Source organism: Rhinopithecus bieti, unplaced genomic scaffold (genome assembly GCF_001698545.2).
Source record: "Rhinopithecus bieti isolate Rb0 unplaced genomic scaffold, ASM169854v2 scaffold_6022, whole genome shotgun sequence".
In the NCBI taxonomy this organism is placed as follows: Eukaryota; Metazoa; Chordata; class Mammalia; order Primates; family Cercopithecidae; genus Rhinopithecus; species Rhinopithecus bieti.
Genome location: NW_016805265.1, coordinates 1,077,291 through 1,098,128, shown reverse-complemented (window position 1 = coordinate 1,098,128; position 20,838 = coordinate 1,077,291). Strand labels below are relative to the sequence as shown.

Sequence of the window (20,838 nt, the reverse complement as noted above, 5' to 3'; positions counted from 1 at the left end):
GACTACCACCAAAAGATTGAGAACCCTCTGTTTTTTTACCTCATTTCCCCAGTTTGTGAAATGAAGATGGTAATGGTTTCTTTCCAGGGTTGGCCTAAGTAAAACCATTTTGTGAACTCTGAAAAGTATCCTACAATTATTATGAATGTTGAATTATGATCAATTAAACAATGAGTTCTCTTTGTAGAGTTTTCACTTAGGGAGTTGTCAACATCTGCTTAAATCCTCATGGTCTATTTGCCTAGAGCTTCACATTTAGTGCCAGAGACATTGGGTCTGTGAAGCTGTATCTGTTTTCATTGTGTGTGTCTGTGTGTCCATGTGCACAAGCGAGCACGCATGTGTGTTGTATGTATCTGTTCATTTTCAGACCAAACTGGAGGGGAAAAAACCTACAACCTGTAAGAAAGCAGTGAAACTCTCATATAGAGCTTGAGACAAGATGTTGCTTTATCTTGCTATTAATGAACTATGAAAAATAACTTATAATTTTACAGTTACGCCTTTCTTCATTCAAAATAAGTGTTATTGGGATCCTGAATACCCTAAGGCAGAAGTGAGGAACTCTGTAGTAAGTCATTTCAAAATGCAAACTATCTACTGGTAATAATAAATTTGTTTAACTCGTTACATGTACTTTTTGACCATGACAACTGTCTGCCTATGCTTTGAATTGGTATGTTGAGTTTAAGTGTGCTTGTGTGTGCTTTTGTTTAAAGACCAGTATCTCTACTGTCATAGAGATCCATCAGAGTTGAAATTGCCAACATTGCCAGGGCTTTGTGACAGTGCTCATACATGCCGTAGCTCTGGGGTTCATGTTCGGCAGAATTCATAGACCAGAGTGCCAGGCATTCAGTCTGAAGCGAAGAGAAGTGTTATTTTAGCTCACATTGAGCCCACATTCTAGAGGTAACACCCTTGGACAAGATAACATATTTACATGCTGGGTATGTTTTAATCATCTCCTCCCATGGGCCTTCTCACTCTCAAGTGCAGCACATGTGTCCTTAAAGGCCTTAAGTAGCTGTGGATCTCCTATGGTGTATTATTGAACTTAAATATACCTACAGTTAGGAATGCTATGTTTTGTCTGTGTGAATGATTGCCCTCAGGAAGAGCATATGCACATTGACTCAAGCCAGTCCTGGGAGGCTGAGTCCTAGCTTGTGGCTGTCACCCAAACCTTGAGAGCCCTGCTGTTCCTTCTAGTTGCTTGGGCACTTGGCCAAATGCACAGGAAAGTGGGGGTGTGTATGTGGAGACTTTGAATGGTGTGGTTTGTCTTCCCACTTAATACTAGTTACGCCGTAAAGACTTACCTGTGAATGAGGTTTGGTGGTAACTTATGTTCAAGCCTGGTAACAACAGTTCAGCCACTTTGAGATCCAAGAACCCTGTAGGTGATCAGTGTTATGGCAAAAGGAAGGGAGGATTGGCTTTGGCACTTTTTGGTAAGCTGCACATTCCAAAATAAAATTTATTTATTGGAAGGCATAGTCATCTCTGCTGGTGCCTCTGCAGTATTGAATGTTTGCTTGCTCCAAAACTGATCTAGGTCTCCATGTTGTGATGGTCCCAGTTAGGACATTGTCACAGCTTAGATGGCTGTAGTACAACTAGCCTTGGGTTTGGAGGCTTGGAGTCACATTTCCCCTCTGTCTCTGTTTCTTCGCTGGTAGATGGAGATGATGGGGCTGAACTCATCACTTGTTTAAAGTTCCTCAGTTATTTAGATATCCACATTTTTCTGGGTCTTTCTCCATGCCCAGCATTGAAATGAAAACCATTGAAATTTTAACATTATCAATGAAAACTGGGCTTACTCTAAGTCAGGGGTTGGCAAACTATGGTCTGTTGCCTCTTTTCATATGCCTGCAAAGCAAAAAATGGTTTTTACATTTCAAATCATTGAGAAAAATTAGAAGAATACTTTGTGACAAGTGTTATGAGGTTCAAATTTCAGTGTCCATAAGTGAATTCTGTGCTTCTCGTTAGTAAGCCTGTGTTACAAGAAATTATATTCAATATTTATTATATCTTTAATTTTGTCCATAAAGTTTATTTGGCAAAGGAATTTTTTTCTCTTGTTAGTTTCTCCATAGTACCCTTGATTTTACCACTTGGCCTAGAAAGTCTGAAATATTTACTATCTGGTTCTTTACAGAAAGTGTTTGCTGACCTCTGGTCTATGTTATTTCACAGTCTCACTAGATGAGTGGTTTGCAAACTGTGGGTCATGATCCACTAGCTTTTGGTGAAATCAATTTAGAGGGTTACAAATAGCATCTTATAAATAAATGAAATAAAAGAGAATTTTAAAAGACAGGACATTATCAAAGTGCATTGCGTATGGTATGGCGAATGTTGTTTTATGAAGTTTTTCAGAGGTGAGTGCGTTTGTATGTGTGCACTTGCTGGGTCACCATGTCAGATATAAAGTGGGTCATGGCCGAAAGAGGTGGAAAAGGGTGGGGCATGGTGGCTGACACCTATAATGCCAGCACTTTGGGAGGCCAAGGTGGGAGGATGGCTTGAGCCTAGGAGTTGGAGACCAGCAACACAGTGAGACCCCTGTTTCTTAAAAAAAAAAAAAAAAAAAAAGAATTACCCAGGGTAGTAGCATGAGCGTGTAGTCCCAGCAACTGAGAAGGCTGAGGAGGGAGGATCACTTGAGCCCTGGAGGTCAAGGCTGCAGTGAGCCATGATGGCACCACTACCCTCTACCCTAGGTGACAGAGCAAGACCTTGTCTCTAAAATATGTAAGTAAATAAGCAAATGAAGAGGTGAAAAGCCACAGCACTAGAGCACAAACTCTTTGAGGGCAGAAAGCCTGTCTCATTCATTTTTGTTACCTTGGGCCTGGCACAATGCCTGGGAAGAAACAGGCTTTTAAGAACGTTTGAAGAGATGAATTAATGAGTGCAGGGAAGAAATAAGGCATGACTATTGACGATTATGGACACAGCTACTAAATAATATCTGAACATGTCGTCATGTGTTTAGCTCAATGCATATGGTTTCCTGAAATGAGGAAATGCATTTCAGAGAATGAACAAATAATTTATTTTCTGTATTGGAAGATGGCACATAGGAAACTGGGTTTGAGTTCCATCCTGAAGGATAGTCAGGTCATGTGATAAGCGTGGTATAGAGAAGGGGGACAAGCATTGGCCTAGAGGTCCTGAGGCTGATGCCTGCTCCACCCTGAACTGCTGGGAACTTGGATGAGTTTCCTGTGTCTTTCCTGCCAAGTTCTTTCAACCCAGGTGAAGTGAGCATGATAATAATGATTATCAAACACCTCAGCTGTGAAGATCAGAGGAGAGGATGAGGAGGAGAGCACTTTCAAAAGTATAAATCCTGGTGCAAAGGCAGTGCTCATTATTATGTCATGTTAAACTATTTGTATCGGACCCTTTCTGTGGGCAAGACATGTGCTTGGCACAGTGGGAACTAGAAACTCAGACCCCTTAAGGTCCTTATGGTTAAACTAATGAATCTTTAAGGTTGTTATACTGGTGAAAAGGTAAATAGCAACACAAAATTTAAAATAAGCCAATAGCAGAGGATATGTTGTGAGGTCATCCATGCCGTTGCAAATGTTCGGACTCCCCAGGGTGAGCACAGGGTGAGGCAAACACTCTGGGGAAATGTGAGAAGGGGAGGTGGTACAGGAGGTATGAGATAGGGAGTCTTGAATAGAAAGGAGGGCCCTTCTCGCTGGGCTGTGGTAGTGGCAGCAGAAAGGAGAAACCCCTGTGGATGAAAAAGTCCCCTCTGAGTGAGTGACTCCCCGGACTAATTGGTGCATTACTCTCTTTGATGGGCCTGATGGTGCTGAGATAACAAAATGAAAAATCAAATGAGAAATGGAACCCAGGAGTCTAAAAAGTTAGTAAATTTTGACATTAGAAATATAATCAAATTTCACTAGTGGTTTTCTGTAGTGACAGCCAAATCTATCCGTGTCAGAGCAACGGCCTATGGTATGTGGTTTCATGTGGCTTTTCTTCCCCCTTTCTCTTTTCCTTTTGCAAAATCAGCATTAGGCTATTTGGAGGACAGGCGAGAACTATTATGTTAAATTGTGCTACCTACAACTTAAGCTTCTGTCTTTGCTAAAGCTGCCAGTTTTTATAAACAACAGAAGACAGAAAGGGTTTACTAAGAATAATGTTGAAGCCCAAAAGAATCCTACAGCCTATAAATCTTAATAGAGGTTCTGAGATTCCAGCAGGCTGGATGTGTCTCTTTTACCCAGGCTCACTCCATCTTGGCTCCCCCGTGATGACTCCAATTTTCTCAAAACACAGGCACAGTCCTTTGAATTTACTTGTGGCACTATTTGCCTACAAACAGGAATACATGCATATAACCTATGCAAATCAATAAAAACATGTCAAGACCCCTTAGATCGCACTAGTCTCCTAAAATGCAATTTATCTTGCTGCAAATGAGAGTAAGGGACTAGGTAACAAATAGCATCTGATCATTTAACTAGCACCTGTTGTCAATGCATGTGAAAACTGCATTTTTCATTTGACATACAGTAAATTGCATTTTCATATATATCGAATAGAAAAGTGAGCTGGGATGTACATATGCAGCCCTTTATGAATTTTATGAACAATGGATATTTTAGAGCTGTATGTTTAAAGGGGTCACGTCAGATGCTGCAAATTTATTTGTTCCTTCCAGCATTGGTTGTGAACATACCGTACTTTTCTTATGGCTGGGTGTTGAAGTGTGGCAACGCTGAAAGTATAATTATAACATTCATGTTAGGTGAAGGACAATTACTATAATTTTTGTATAAAATTGAATATAACTTAAATGTGTAAATGTGAATTTTTTTTTTTTTTTACAAAAGTTTCTTGGGGCAAAGCTGCTTTTTATAAATTACATTTTTTCAGTCAATTCCTTTGTCGGCTTAAATTATGAGCCACAGGTTTTTTTTTTTTTTTTTTTAATGCAATATTTTATTTGCAGATGGGTGGCTGTTGTGCAAATTCAACAACACTTAGGCTTATCAGCAACAATGGTTTTCACATTAGTGAGCATGGTTTGGCAATATTATTTGACATCTGGAACAAGCTATATTATACCAGACATATCAAGTATAACTGAATGGATCATTTAACTGGCATTTGTTTCAAAAACTCCCACTCTTCAGCTTTTGCCTGGCTGTCATGATATGCCGGCAACGCATCCTGTGTTTCCCTGGCTTCTGTGTCTCTCATCTGCCTTTGAAAGTCTCATGTTCACTTCCCACCTTCAGGTGGACACTTAGTCACCACGACGATGAGGCCGCATTCTTGCATCTCTTTTCGGAGAAGGTCAGGATGCCAGGTAGCTGCAGAGGGAAGGAGCTCTGTGACCATTTTAGCCAGGAGTCAGGGCATCGATTGCACCATCAGCCATTCTCTTATTTTGAGTGTTTGATTGTGGCTCCCCCTGGCACATCTACATGTTTTGTAACTATGTCACACAGGGAGATTGGCTTTGTTGAATTTCCTGTAACTTGGATAGAAAGGAGAAAAAACAGGAAGGGCCCTTCTGTGTAGCATCCTTTAATAAAAGAACCACATGGGGGCAGAGAGAGAAGAAGCTGGAAGTAAGAGGAAATGGTGATAGTAGAATTTTAACACTTAAAATTTTTCTCAGTCTGTCTAAGATTTTCCTCTAGCAATTTGGAGTACATAGTCACAACTTGGGGGCCTAGCCCTAAAGTTGTATATCATTGCTGCTATTGTTTTACTTAATTGCTCTGCCTGAGGAATTCACTCCTTAGGATGTTGAAGCCAGGCTTATGAAGAATCTCCATGGGGAAACTGGTATGTAAATGCTAGGTACCTCCTAAATAGGAAGTAATGCATTTACTTCTTGCAGAAATGCCGTTGCTTTTGTTACTTATTTGTGTGTGTGTGTGTGTGTGTGTGTGTGTGTGTGTGTGTGTGTGAGCTTTTCTCTTTAAACTCAACAGGATATAAGCAGACCCCACCTAGTTTACTGAGTAAATTCATACCAACCATTCAAAATAATTAAAGAGAAAGAAGGACTTGTTAAGTAAAGCAAATAATGGGCAAGTCTCAAAAGGCAAAAGCCAAATAATGAGAAAAGTCATAAGCTTAACTTCGTTTTCATTGCATTTGGTAAAATTGTTTTTGTCAATATAAACAATCAGAAATTGAGGCTTGAGGCTGAAAAGGGATTTATTATCTAACTAATGTCACTGAAAGGAACTGCCCAAGGTGGTCATAGCACTGGAAAGAAAGAAGCAGCCTTAACTCTCCTAACATTCCCATTTAGATTAATTGGAGACAAATTCATTTATTGATTAAGTGTTTTATTCATTCCACAAATATTTCATGAGCATCAAATGTTATGTGCAAAGCACCACATTGTGGAGTGTGGCAAAGTAAATAAATAAATAATACCAAAATGATACTAAAAGCAAATGTCCCACCACCAACAAAAACCAAAGTAGAACAAACCCATTTACAATAGCATCAAAAAGAATACTTAGGAATAAACTTAACCAAGGAGGTGGAAAACTTGTATAAAAAGTGTAAAACATTGCTAAAAGAAATCAAAGAAGGTACCAATAAATGGAAAGATACCCTATGTGCATGGATTGGAAAATTTAATACTGTTAAAATGTCAATACTACCCAAAACAATCTATGAATCTATGTAATCTTGATCCAAATCTCAGTGGCAATTTTGCAGAAATAGAAAAAGCTATTCTAAAATTCATGTGGAATCTCAAGGAACCCTGAATAGTCCAAACAATCTTGAAAAAGAAGAATAAATTTGGAGGCCTCACACTTCCTGATTTCAAAATACATTACAAAGCAACAGTAATCAAGATGGTGTGGTATTTACATAAAGACAGACACATAGACAATTGGAATCAAATACAGAGCTCAGAAATAGACCATTGTGTATATGGTCAAATGATTTTCACAAAGAATGCCAAGACTTCACAGAGGGTAAAGGACAGTCTCTTCAACCAATGATGTTGGCAAAAGTGGATAACCATATGCAAAAGAATACAGTTGGGTCCTGACTTCATATTATATACAAAAATCAATTCAAAGTTTTATAGTTTTAGTTCTTATTCTTAGGGTCTAAAACTATAAAACTCTTAGAAGGAAACATAGGAGGAAAGCTTCAATGCAGTGAATCGAGCAGTGATTTCTTGGATAGGACACCAAATGCACAGGCAACAAAACAAAATAGACAAATGGAACTACATCAAACTTAAAAACTTCACATCGAAGGAACAATTAACAGAACAAAAAGGCAATCTATGGAATGGGAGGAAATATTTGCAAATCATATATATGCAGTTAAATCCAGAATATATAGAGAACTTCTACAATTCTGTAACAAAAAGATGACTCCATTAAAAAATGGGTGAAGGACGTGAATACAAGTTCTCCAAAGAAGATATACAAATGGCTAATAAGCATATGAAAATATCATGATTCAACGTCACTAATTGTAAGAGAAAGGAAAATCGAAGAAGGTACCAATAAATGGAAAGACATCCACTAAAAGATTCATCACTAATCATAAGAGAAAAAAAATAAAAAACATGAGCTATCACCTTATGCCTATTTGGATGGCCAGTATCAAAGGAACAGAAAATAACCTGTGCTGCTGAGGATATGGAGAAATTGGAACCCTTGTGTACTGTTGGAAGGAATGTAAAATGATGCAACTGCTGTGAAAAACAGTATAGAGGTTCCTCAGAGAATTAAAAGTAGAATTACTGTATGATCCAGCACTCTGTATATATATCCAAAATAATTCAAAGCAAGATCTTGAAGGGACAATTTCTCACTCATGTTCATTGCAGCATTATTCACAATAGCCAATAGGTAGAAGCAGCCCAAATGTCCATCAATGGATGAATGGGTAAAGAAAATGTGGTATGAAATGTTATGCAGCCTTAAAAAAGAAGGAAATCCCTGTCACATGCTGCAGCATGAATGAACCTCTAGAATATTATACTAAATGAAATTAGCCAGTCACAAAAGGACAAATACTGTATGATTCCACTTGTTGGAAGTAACTAAAGTAATTAAAATCATAGAAACAAAGTAAAAGGTGGTGATGATGTAGAGTGCAGGTTTTCTTTTGGGTTGTGGAGTGGAGGCCTGTTGCTTTACTGGCTGAATGAGCAGCTTTCTACCAGAGCCTGCTGTTTATTGAACAGGCCTGTAAACATACCTCTGTGCTATGCTGAGGCCTGGTACTGTGATCCAGCATTGGGCACCTGGGACTAGCCTCTTCTTTTCCTGCCTCCTTCTTCCTGGGTATCCATAGGCATCTGCTTATTTACTTCCAAATTCCAAGGGAGAATTGGGCTCATAAATCTTCACAATACCCCAGATGCATTACAGTGTTACCCACTGGTGTTGTTACTTTGATGCCTCTCTAATTATCTTGTGCACCCAGACCATAGGCACTTATGGAGGAAGAGCAAGAGCAGAAGAGAACAGCCACCTGCATCACTCTTCTGTGTAAGTTCCATCCGGCACATCCGCTTTTCTATTTGGGAGGGAAAAGTGGCTCGTTTTGCCCTTAGACCCATTCTTGCCCATACTCTGCTTTGCTGTCTACCACAGGGGCTGTCATCTGTGGGGGCAGTCCCCAAGCTCTTCAACCAGCCAGCTTCCTATTGGGTTTGACCAATGGGAGACCCTGGCAGGAGACTGGAAGGTGGAGCAAGTGATAAGTCAGGTATCTGTCCCTGTCTTCTCTGCCTCTGGTAGCTTCTCTGGCATGGGCTGATCTCCGCTGTGGCTCCAACTCCTCCTATAGGACATAGCCTACCACGGCTTAGCTTTAGTTGGTGACCCTCATCCCAGTGTCCCCACTGTCTTTTCACTCTGAGAGTGGTAATGCCTTCTTACTCTTGCTTCTTCTGTGCTGTATATCCTTGCTGTGAATTCACTTCCCTGCATTACATTTCTTCTTTTGTAAATACTTGAAGCAGTTCCTATTTTCTAGGTTTGACCCTAACTGATGCAGTTCTGTAGGCCTTTAGAAAGCCCTAAGTAGTACTATATAATCCACCCAAGTGCCCATCAGTGATAGATTGGATTTAAAAAAAATGTGGTACATATATACCGTGAAATAGTATAAAGTCATAAAAAGGAATGAGATCATGTCCTTTGCAGGGACACGGGTGGAGCTGGAAGCCATTATCTTCAGCAAACTAACACAGGAACAGAAAGCAAAGCACTGCATGTTCTCACTTATAAGTGGCAGCCGAACAATGAGATCACATAGATACAGGGAGGGAAACAACATACACTGGGGCCTTTCAGGGGGTGAGGTTGCAGGAGGGAGAACATTAGGAAAAATAGCTAAAGCATTCTGGGCTTAATAACTAGGTGATGGGTTGATAGGTGTATCTAACCACCGTGTTACACGTTTACCTATGTAACAAACTTGCACATCCTGTACCTGTACCCCAAAATTTAAAATAAAAATTTTAAAAAGCCCTAAGTAGTTCTGTTGAAAAAAACATTTATTGAAGGAAAGCAAGATTGGAAACCAACAGTGTCAATTTTTTACACACGGTTCAGTATTACTTATAGTATTAGTTAGTTGTCTGCTGGGTGTGTAGCCAAAGCTGAAAGCAATTGATGACAATGCGAAGGTAAACTGGTTCATGTGGTTCATGTTTGTTGAGTGTTGTTTTACTTGTGGTAGCATATAAATTGTGAAAGGGGATGGAAATAAATGCTGGTATCCTAGACTTCATTTTAGATCATTATGATGAAAAACATGATGTTTTCATATTATAGAAACTTCCATCATCATAACTCAGCATGGATAGTCTATCCAGTTTAATAAGACTGTATTTATTATATGAGCACCTTGATGGTGTGGCATCAGGCCAGACATAAGCTAGAAAGAGAGCCCAGTATAAGCTGAAAAGAGGTCTCTTGATTGGGAATAAAAGATTAAAACTGCAGATTACATTTATATTAGTCTGTAACCATTTTGCATTTTATTTGAGATTTTAAAAGTATAGTAGGGCTATTGTGAAAATTGTAAATGATGGAGTCTTTTATTTTAGGAGTCTTTCATTCCTTTTTGGAGTATTTTGGAGGTGCCCCAACAAGCTGTCAAATCCTCTATTAGCTTCAAGAGTTGGGCATTCGCACTCAAACTTAGTGTTAAAAACTTATTATTTTCTTTCTTCTCAGGTTTTAAGCTCCCAAGAATTACTGGGTGGGTAAGAATCTAGTGTGTTTCTGTTACTCATATAACACCATCTGGGTTTCCAAGAGGTACACTTTGGCCTGAGAGAATGGCTGTTGAGTGGTATAGAAAACATCAACGTCAAAACAGTAACGTATTAAAAAATATTAGCTCATCTAATACACAGGGTTGAAGCTGAGATCCCTCAGTTCCTGCCATCTTGGAGTTTATAATCTACTGGAAAATACAGACAATCAGGATGGTAACTGGGAAGTTTCGGGGCCTTGGGAGCAGAGGAAAAGTTGTCTAGACATATCTGGAAGCTGAAACTTGAAAGACAAGAGGAATTCATTTGAAAGGAGTTGAAACGGTAGTGTTCTGGGCAGAGGCTACCAGAGTATGCAGAGCTTTGAAGGCATGAACAGTGAGAGAACATATTGTCTTATGAGAAATGACACAGAAATATTTTAAAGTTGTATCTTTCCAAAAGTAAAATAACAGCTTTAAAAAAAATTGTTTTTTTTTTTAACCCCGCCTAGAAGAGGATCGTTTTGGTGGTGGTTGTTGTTCAACATGATTGAATATGATTGGGTATTATTACTTGCTGATGGGACTTAATTTTCTCCTGTTTAAATGTGATCCATTATCTTGTGTCTAGAACATATTAAAATGACTTCAAAATGAGAAACAAGGGAACCTTGGTTATTTCAGCATAAACATCCTTGTTTATTAAGCTGACATGAAGGGTGCTGGGATATGTTAATATTACAATAATATAGGTGCTTAAATCTCAGGATTAAAGAACTGTATTAGTCCTCTGTGATGGTGGGCTACTCAGACCATAAAGGTAACTTGATGTTTACTGTTATGTTTTTCTATTCTTATCCTGTTTGGTCTTGCCTCCTGGCTTCTCTCTTTTTCTTTTTTTCCTCTCTTCTTTCCTTCCAACTCAAAACTCATCAACTTGCAATACCCCTGATAATACTCATTTATAATGCTGACCAAATTTTCTGGCTTCAGCCAGCTGTTCAGTTTTTTTCTTGTGGAAGGCCCCAAACTCTTCTCACTACTTGTTCTGAAGATAAATTAGCGACTTCTAAATAATGCAGTGAACCCTAATTCTCTTTGATTAGTAGCGAGTTAGATGATAGCGACCCATTGAAATTGGCCATCAGCATAAATAATGAGTGAATGAACTGATAAAATGCAAAGTCACTGGCCGTCATAAATCAAATGAAATCCACTTTCTCTGGAAGTCACTGAAATTAGAAGTCCATGCTCCTATTAATTATTTTGCCTTCTGAAGACGACAGTGTTATAAATCAGCCTTGAAAGGCCCTTCACTTAGAAAGCTGAAGGAGTACGGCTGCCTGCAAATTGCTTTGTGTATGCACCTAATTGTTTCTTAAGTAATTCACCTTTGTAGCATTGCTTCAGGAAACGAAGAAGGTCCCTTAGGTTGAGATCCATGACTTGTAGCCTTAGGAAGGGCCTTGAGAAGGCTTTCCGAAAGGTCCAAATTGGAGTGGGCAATTCCTCACCCCCTTCTCTAGAAAAGATATCATCATGTTCTTTGTCTTACAACTCAGACCCCATCAGGCGGGCCGGCATTTTTGGAGTGGTTCGCTATGGCAGGATCCAAAAAAAGGCTGGCAGTAGACCCTGAGCCATTTCATCATCTTGTCTCAACTTAACTTCCAGCCAGGCCTGAGAAGCCAAGCTTCACTAGAATTCAGTGAAAACCAAGATTTTATTTTATTTATTTATTTATTTTTGGGACGGAGTCTCGCTCTGTCGCCCAGGCTGGAGTGCAGTGGCCAGATCTCGGCTCACTGCAAGCTCCTCCTCCCGAGTTTACGCCATTCTCCTGCCTCAGATTCCCGAGTAGCTGGGACTACAGGTGCCCGCCACCTCGCCTGGCTAGTTTTTTTTGTATTTTTTTTTAGTAGCGATGGGGTTTCACCGTATTAGCCAGGATGGTCTCGATCTCCTGACCTCATGATCCGCCCGTCTCGGTCTCCCAAAGTGCTGGGATTACAGGCTTGAGCCACAGCGCCTGGACGAAAACCAAGATTTTAAAAGTTGAGAAAAAACAGAGAGTGAAAACTCTGACTTCTGAGGTTCATTGTAAGAGTTGTTGTAATCTGCATGTATTAAGTATGAAGTGACATATAATTTTTGGTAAAAGGTGGGTGGGAAATTATATTCATTTAGGAGCCCATTTTGCAACAGATATTTTAAAAGATAACACATTTTGGAAAAGAGGTTAATTGGATGGTAGGAAATGTTGTAAATTAGTTTCATTTAGGACCATTACCTGTCATTTAAAGTTCTGAATTTGAGACTGCTGATTAAAAAAAAGCAAAACAACAACAACAGCAACAACAAAAACAGAACAAAAAAATAGTTCTCTCTTGGGTGTGGTCTCAAAAATTTGGTCCAGCTTTAAGATGTGATCCTGGATTGTTAGCAAATCTGTTCAGAGCTGACAAGGAAATTCTGTGTTTCCTATTGAGTGTGGGTGACTTTTGCTGGCTTCTGTAGAGAGATGGATGGGCAGGCTTATGGCGGGGAAGACAGACATCAGTAGGCGGTAGCTCCTGAGACTTCCAGCTGCTAGTTAAGTATATGGTGAGTGTTCAAAACTAGCTTTAGTAGGGGCCCATAGATGGGGGTTGTATTAGTCCATTCCCACGCTGCTCATGCTAAGTAATTTATAAAGGAAAGAGGTTTAATTGACTCACAGTTCTACATGGCTGGAGAGGCCTCAGGAAACTTACAATCATGGCAGAAGGGGAACCAAACACATCCTTCTTCACATGGCATCAAGAAAGAGAAATGCTGAGCAAAATGATGCACAAATGCATCATTTGTGCATCTGAATAACCCATTCTCCAAACTAAACTTGATGTATAATTGAGCATTATGTCATGAAGTAGAAAGGAGCAATTATCCCCTGGGATATTGAATACCAAATGGAAGGATGTTCTGGGCTGTATCCTCGAAACCAGCCAACTCTGTGATTTCGCAGTGATTCCATGAGTCATTCTACACCTTCAGGATGAGAGGACATCCTAATCCTCTGGACATCCCCAGAACTGCCTAGCCCAGCTACTGGGCTCTTACTAGATTCCTACCCATAGTAGTAGAATTCTGCTTGTTGTTGGAGAAGCGTGGTGGAAGAAAATGCAGCTCATGGTCTTTCTGACTTGCTTCTGGAAGTCCAGGAGGGCCCTGCCAGTGTTCCATGCTGCAGGACAGAGTGAGGCATCTGTGAGCACTCTTTGCCTGGGAGTTGATACTGTGTGTCTCTGTTGGTCCTCATTTGGCTAGCTTGCGCTTTAGAGTTGTGGTTATGTGATGGGGGCATGTAATAAAGATTTGTTGATTGTTGGACATACCATGGGAGTGGAGGAGGAGCTCATCAGAACGAGTAGCTCTAGTATTTTTGGATTTGTTTCTGAGGTTTGTACAGGATAGGCAAATTCTTGACCATCTGTAGGACTGTCCTCCTGACGTGCATCATTTATTGCTCAAGGTTTCTGAATTTTGGAACATCCTTCTTTGATTTGGGTGATGTTCCCTTGTGTGGTATATAATCAAGTAACCATATGTCCTGGTTTCCCTGGGATAGTCTCAATTTATGCCTATTTTTCTAGTATGATTGTTAATATTGGCCACCCCCCATGCCTTTTACTCTCAAAATATCCAGATTTGGATGACCACTTTCTATATAATACTGAAAAGGAATGTTTATATTTGTTGTCCTAGTACCATAGAAACAGTGGCATATTGAAATAATCAAGGCTTTGGAAAAAATGAGCAATTTAAACTTACTCCCTGGCATGTGACCTCTGGCAAGTTAGCTTCTCCGAGCCTGTTTCTTTATCCAATAAATGGGGATCGATCATTGCACATCCCTCACAGATTTGTGCTGAGGATTAAATAACTGGTAAAAGTCCCAGCAGATTGTTGGGCACATAGGTAGGTAGAGGATAAACATTTGTTCTCTTCCTCGGAATAAGCCAAGAAATTTGGCCGGCTGGGGGCCAGCGGCTTTGGCATGCTTCTGAACCTCACTTCAAGTTGATGCAGGCAGTTCAGTCAGCATCAGGTGTCACAAAGAGGGAGCAAAAAATCATCCCCTCACCACTCTGGTGTGGTTGAGAGAAGGTCCTCTTTGAGGGAAAATCATCTCCCCCCAAGCCCCCAAAGCTCTTAGAATGCCCCATATAAAGAGATGCAAAAAGATATCCCCAGAAGAGTGAGAAGCTGAATTTGCTGTTTGCTCAAACAAAGGATTGATTCAGCATTTCTAGAAAAAGGAGCAGGAGGCTTGCCAGAGGGACAATAAATAGCTTTGCCTTTCACATGTAATATAATGGCAAAAGTAATCTATTGGTTTGGGAGCCTCTATCTCATCATCTGTGAAATGGGGATAGAGACCATAGTGAGAATTAAAGGAGGCTGTAAAGGTAAAGCAGTGTTGCAAACTGTAGAGTGCAGGGCAAATCATATTTTTCTTGCTTATACAGAAGTAAAGCACCAAATGACCTGAACACTAGCTTGGGGTAAAATGACCACATGAGGCAATACACATAAGATGGACAGGTCTTTCAGACAATCTTCATTCATATGTTTGCTGTCTTTCGCTAATGCTGCAGGAGGGCACACACGGTTCTGTTTTACTGGTCCTACAGGAATTGCTGATTTTAAGCAAGTTGTGTAGTTTCATAGAGATTACTATTCCTGTCCACATTTCTAATTAGAAAGAGAAAAAGGATTTATTTTTCTCAGGGCTTCCAATGGAAGAAGAGTCCCGAGTGCAGGTGGCCAGGCCTGGTTGTCTGCTGTGATGCTGACTTTATGTGACCTTTCTGGCTGCCTAGGTGGGGCACAGATTCTGAGGCCCCCGTGCCTGCCCACTAGCACTGCCCTGGCTCGTTTGTCTACTCAACAGAAGCAGGTACCACATGGGGACCCTGTGTCACCCCAGTAAGTGGCAGTGTGCAGCTCATGCTGGGCCAGGTGAAAAGATGCTGATGGCTTAAAGGAGTCCTTGGAAGGACAAGTTAAAATATATCCATATGTGCTCATGCCTGCTCCTTGTGGTACCTGTCACACCCTTCCCTTCCCCATCTTCTCTTCTCCCTCTCCACTAATTATCACAGTACAGCCTAACAATGCATAAGGTTCTCCACCTAAACTGGGTGGGACTGTGTGCTGCATTTATTTAGCTAATTCTTCACATAGCACTTAATATGTGCTGAGTAACAGCACTGTTCCCTTGACCAAGTCATATGCCGTTGCCAGTGGAAGAGGCTGGGATTAGAGCTTCGCCAACTGACACCACAGTCCTTGCTCTACATTGTTTTTACTTCCCATCCCCCTCCTTTATAATGGCTACCTTTCCATTCATCTGGTTTGTTTGTTGTTTGTTCTATAAATTGCTGAAAATACTATGAACTCTTATTTGGAGAACGTTTGAAGGGAAGGTTGCCCTGCCATATCTTTTTATGCATTGAAAATTAAATTTTAACTACACAGGTATAGTATTCTCCATACTAACTGCTGAGGCTTAGTTCTTTTTGGCTGCTCGTCTACCCCTAATCTCTTCCCCAGAAGAGAGAACCACATTAGGCATTTGCTACATTGACTTCTGCTGCTTCTGTGAATTTATATTCCTCTCTGCCACAGGCACATTTATATGCATGCTAAGGAAAGTATAGTGCTGTATACATTCAGCAGCTTGCTGTTTACACCCAAAGGTATGTCTTAGCTATCTTTTTATGTCAATACATGTAAATCTACTTGCACTTTTTGACTTGTGTGCAATGTTCCATAGTGTGGCTATGCCAAAGTTTATTTGATCCTTAGCTTTCTAATGGGCATTTTGATTGTTAGTCATTTTTTGGTGTCACATAAGTAACGAACAGCCTTGTTATGGGCCTTTTGTGCATATGTGCAGTTGTTTCTCGTGAGTATGTTCTAAGAGGTGGAATTGCTTAATCATAGTGTTTGCACATTTTAAATGGTACTGGATGCTATAAGTTTGGCCCCGTGGTGATTTTTATCAGTACTCACTCCTACCAGTGATTTATGGAAAGTATTATTTGACCAGCTGATCTGCCCACCTTTGGTATTAGCATGCTTTCAAAATGTTTGCAGTCTCTTGGATATGACATAGTATATCTCACTGCCATTTACAATTTTCGTTTTCCTGCCAAATTTGAAAAATAATTTCCCGTATGTATTGTCTTTTTTATTGTGAATTGCCATGTATATCATTTGTTCATTTTTCTGTTGGCTTGCATGACTTTTAGTTATTGGTTTCTAGGACATCTTTATATATTCAGGGCATATATGTATATATATATACACACACACACACACCCACACCCCTGGCCTCAATGCCTCATATATTGCAATTATTTTCTTCCAATTTGTTGCCATTCAGCTTTATGGTACCCTTTATTATATATAGGTTTTAAATTTTGATGCTGTCAAATAAACAGGTCTTCTCTGTTATGCTATTTGTGTCTAATTTAAGGCATTCCTGACCTTTTGGCTGTAAACATATTCTCCTGTATTTCTTGTAAAACTTTGATTATTCTAATTTTACCTTTTAGGCCTTGATCCATTGAATATTTTTCCCTTGGTGAATGGTTTTATATTAATGTTGATGTTAAAATTAATATATTTTTCCCCAAATGGATATATTTGACCCAGCACCATTTGTTTTTAGGTTATTTTGCTAAGTATTTTGAAATCCTGTTTTTGTTACATACAAAATTTCTAATTATACAGAAAACCAGACTCTCTGTTCTGTTCCATTGATCTGTTTGTTTATTTGTTTGTTATTAGAAGTGTTAAAAATAGTGTCTAAACTGGCTAAGAGCATTTCACAAAATTTATGAGAGGAGCCCAAGAGGTCACCTTGTGCAAGAGGTCACCTTGCTCTTCGCAGGCTATTGGCTTCAACTGAACAGTGATCTCTAGAGCCTAAGGACTGTGCTCAATTCCTGTGTTCTTGGAAAGCTAGATCATTATGATGTTTCTTTTTTTTTTTTTTTTTTTTTTTTTTTTTTCTTTTTTTTTGAGACAAGAGTCTTGCTCTTTTACCCAGGCTGGAATGCAGTGACGTGATCTCTGCTCACTGCAACCTCTGCCTCCCAGGTTCAAGTGATTCTCCTGCTTCAGCCTTCTGAGTAGCTGGGATTAAAGGTTTGCACCAGCATGCCTGGCTAATTTTTGCATTTTTGGTAGAGACGGGTTTCACCATGTTGGCCAGACTGGTCTTGAACTCCTGGCCTCAAGTGATCTGTCCACCTTGGCCTCTCAAAGTGCCAGGATTACAGGCATGAGCCACCGCACCCGGCATATTATGATGTTTCTAACTCATGCCTTGAAGCCCACTGTTGCTTGTGTGATACATTTTATTACTAACATTGGAACGCTTCTCATAGGCTTTGAGGCATGTGAGTCAAAGTGATGGTGGCAGGGTGTCCATCAGAAGATACAGGTTCTAATTTTAATTCTGCCCTAAGTTCTGTAGCCACAGATTACTTACCCTGCCTGTTATACACTGGGGAAGAACTTGGATTGAGTAGATCTAGCATCCTTACACCTGCCACTTATTGACCATGGGGTTTGGGGCAGATATTTAATATCTCTATCTCATTTTCTAATAAAGATATTATCATTGACCTCTCAGGATGGTTCTAAGAGATTTTTATACAAATAATGTTATAAGATAGCATTTTGTTAACTGTCAGGCACCCTAGAAACTAGAACTATATACTAATGTGTACAAGCTTCATTTTCATTTTGGTCCAATGACGACAATAAATCTTTGTCTCACCTGCCTCAGAGAGCTGTTCCAAGCATCAAATGGGATGTGCTTTGATAAAATTGAAATGTCATACAAATTATTTATTGCTGATGAATACCAACAGGTGGATTGGAATCCACAAATATTAACCAAGCCCATGGGGTTATTACAGTGAAGCAGGGTCATATTAGTCGGGTATCCTCAGGGGAGAATTGTTGAAGCATGATTTATCGATTTATAGGGGTCCTTTTTACTCACTTGAGTGAAAAAAGGTATAAAGTTGGTCCTTTGAAAGACCCAGATGGTCTGTTAAGTGTGAATAATGGGAGAACAAGTGCTATATGGAGTTTTTCTGTTATGAGAGTCAAGAGGCAAAGTGGGACTGGCTGCAATATTTCTTGTGTTATCAGTGGCTATATCTAGATTTTTTCAAATTGAAAAAGGAAGTTTGATTTTTTATTTGTTTATAAATTATGAAATGCTTCTCTTTTTCTCTTTCCCTACTTCCTAAATATAAGAACACTAGGTCATTGAATATTAAAGTGAAAGACTAGAACAAGAAAAAAAAAGAGTTTCTTAGGGCTTACTATTATAATGGCAACAGTCTTTATCCCTTTAGAGGGAAAGGTGCTAGTTATGGTGGATTCTTACTATGGTGGCCCCAAATGAACCACACTTCCTAGTAGTTCTCTTTTATATGTAGTTCCCTCTTATGGTGACTCTGGACTTGGCCAATGGGACATTAGCTTGTATTCTGAACATAAAGATAGCTCTGTCCCACCATATTGATTTATTAGATTCTCTGACTAATGTGGGATGCAAACACAACCTTAGTAAATGCTTGCACATTGGAACTGGTCTTCTTGGAATGCTTGCTCTTAAGTCCACCTGCCAGGTAAAGAAGCTCTACCTAGCCATGTGGAGAGAAAGAGCTCACAGCCTCCAGCTATCCCCACCAAGATTCTTGAGATGTAAGTAAAGCCATCTTGGATGTTCCAATTCCTGCCACTATCTGACAACAAATACATGAGGGGCTTCAAGTGAGACCAGTAGAAGAACTGAGCCCCTATTAACCTACAGAATTATGGGCAGGTAAAATAGTGGTTGTTGAAATCCACTACATTTGTTATATAGCAATAGATAATCAAAACCTTGGATTAACACACACACACACACACACACACCACACACACACACACACTCTTAGTTTAATGTTTGAGCATGAAATGATTTTTCATATCTGAGAAGTTGGTGTTTTTGGACTTGGGTTCAGGCTACTTTATCAGGAGATACTTTTATTTACTTCCTAAATTTAGTCCAGTCTCAAGATGGAGCATTGCATTTGGGGTATGTCCATTTCATTAAGAAAAAGGTAGTGAAAGAAGTACCTGTTTTCCCATTAGGGCACAGTCCCTTCCTATCAGGTCCCCTCGATCCAGAGGAGGCCATGAGAGGAGGTGACTGAGAAAGGATGTTTATTTCTGCAGCTTGCATGCATGGAGAACCTGGAAGAATTTATAAATCCATCATTTCAAGTCATTAGGCGATATGTTGGTCAGTCCAGGAGACTCTCTTCTCATTAATTCAGGGGAGATTTACTTGTGTCACCCTCATTAGTATTTATGGGATTTATCCACATCAATCGCTAGTGCATTAACAGGGAAATAACTAAACCTCCCAGGGTTTGTTGGCGCTAATAAAATGAGCTGGAAGTTCCAGAAATCACCATGATCAGAAGTATTCTAAATCAGGGCTGTAATTGATCCTTTCAAAGTACCCTCAGGATGTTTTCCTGTTCGCTTCACTTCCAGTGGCATTTGCATATTAGCATGGTGTCTACAGCCTTAGAGGACAGTCCATTTCTTACCATGAAACAATGTGGGAAAACCCAATGGAGTGTTGAAAATTCATCATCAAACCAGGGCATCTATGTAAACAAAGGGTTAAGTTTCTTATAATTCTTTTTGTTTGGTCCTGGCTTATAAAAAAAAAAAAAAGCCCTGCATGTAAATATATCTTTTATGTATTCTGAACATAAAGATAGCTCTGTCCCACCATATTGATTTATTAGATTCTCTGACATTTTAGTTGTGGTCGTTATGTTATATTTATGAGATGAATGTTGGATTCCCTCATTATGTTATCCTCATTTATTTTACATACTTTTATGGCTGGTTGTGCATCGCTTTACAGTTAAAGCTTTATTGCAGCTGTTAGCATTGGGGGGAGGGGAAGGCAAGTAGTTATTGATCAGAATTTACATGTTTACTGTTGTAATCAAGATTTATTTAATCTGTCTGCACATATAAGTATAAGCCCACTCTCTGAAATAAAAAATATATACTGTATCTATATTTTAGATGGTGGAGCATTCATTGGCACCCTCATGCCATTTGGAGTAGAGAATTTGGGGATGATCTGGTGTTCTGTGGATGAGCACGTTTCTTACAGCTTGGTGGTAAACAGTGCAGACTTTGGAGCCACACTACCTGGGCTCAGGTCCTAGCTGTACTGCCTACCGGCTGCGTGGCCTGGGTCAAGGTATTTACCTCTCAGTGCTTCAGTTTCCTCACCTGTAAAATGGGGATGATATTTATACTACCTCATAAGTTTGTTGTGAGAAGACAACCTTAGTAAAATGAACAACATTGGTAAATGCTTAGAATGTACTGGACACTGGAAATTATGAAATGCAAGTTATTACAACTCCAATAAGTAGGTGGCAAGCTAGGTAGAGAGGGAAGGCTCAGCTACCTTTAGATGGGAAACTTGACTTTAGT

The 20,838-nt window shown here is 39.7% G+C and overlaps 1 protein-coding gene and 1 long non-coding RNA gene across 5 annotated transcripts in view; one reads left to right on the top strand and one right to left on the bottom strand.

The window, feature by feature from the left end:
- Positions 1–20,838, top strand: part of LRMDA (leucine rich melanocyte differentiation associated) — a 1,135,663-nt gene that overhangs the window by 405,202 nt on the left and 709,623 nt on the right. The gene's annotated exons all lie outside the window — the stretch shown is intronic.
- LOC108529505 (uncharacterized) overlaps positions 5,023–20,838 on the bottom strand; it is a 30,843-nt gene continuing 15,027 nt past the window's right edge. For both annotated transcript variants that reach the window (XR_001885549.1, XR_001885548.1), the window contains exon 3: positions 5,023–5,357. This is a non-coding gene — a long non-coding RNA (uncharacterized LOC108529505). The remainder of the gene's footprint in view (positions 5,358–20,838) is intronic.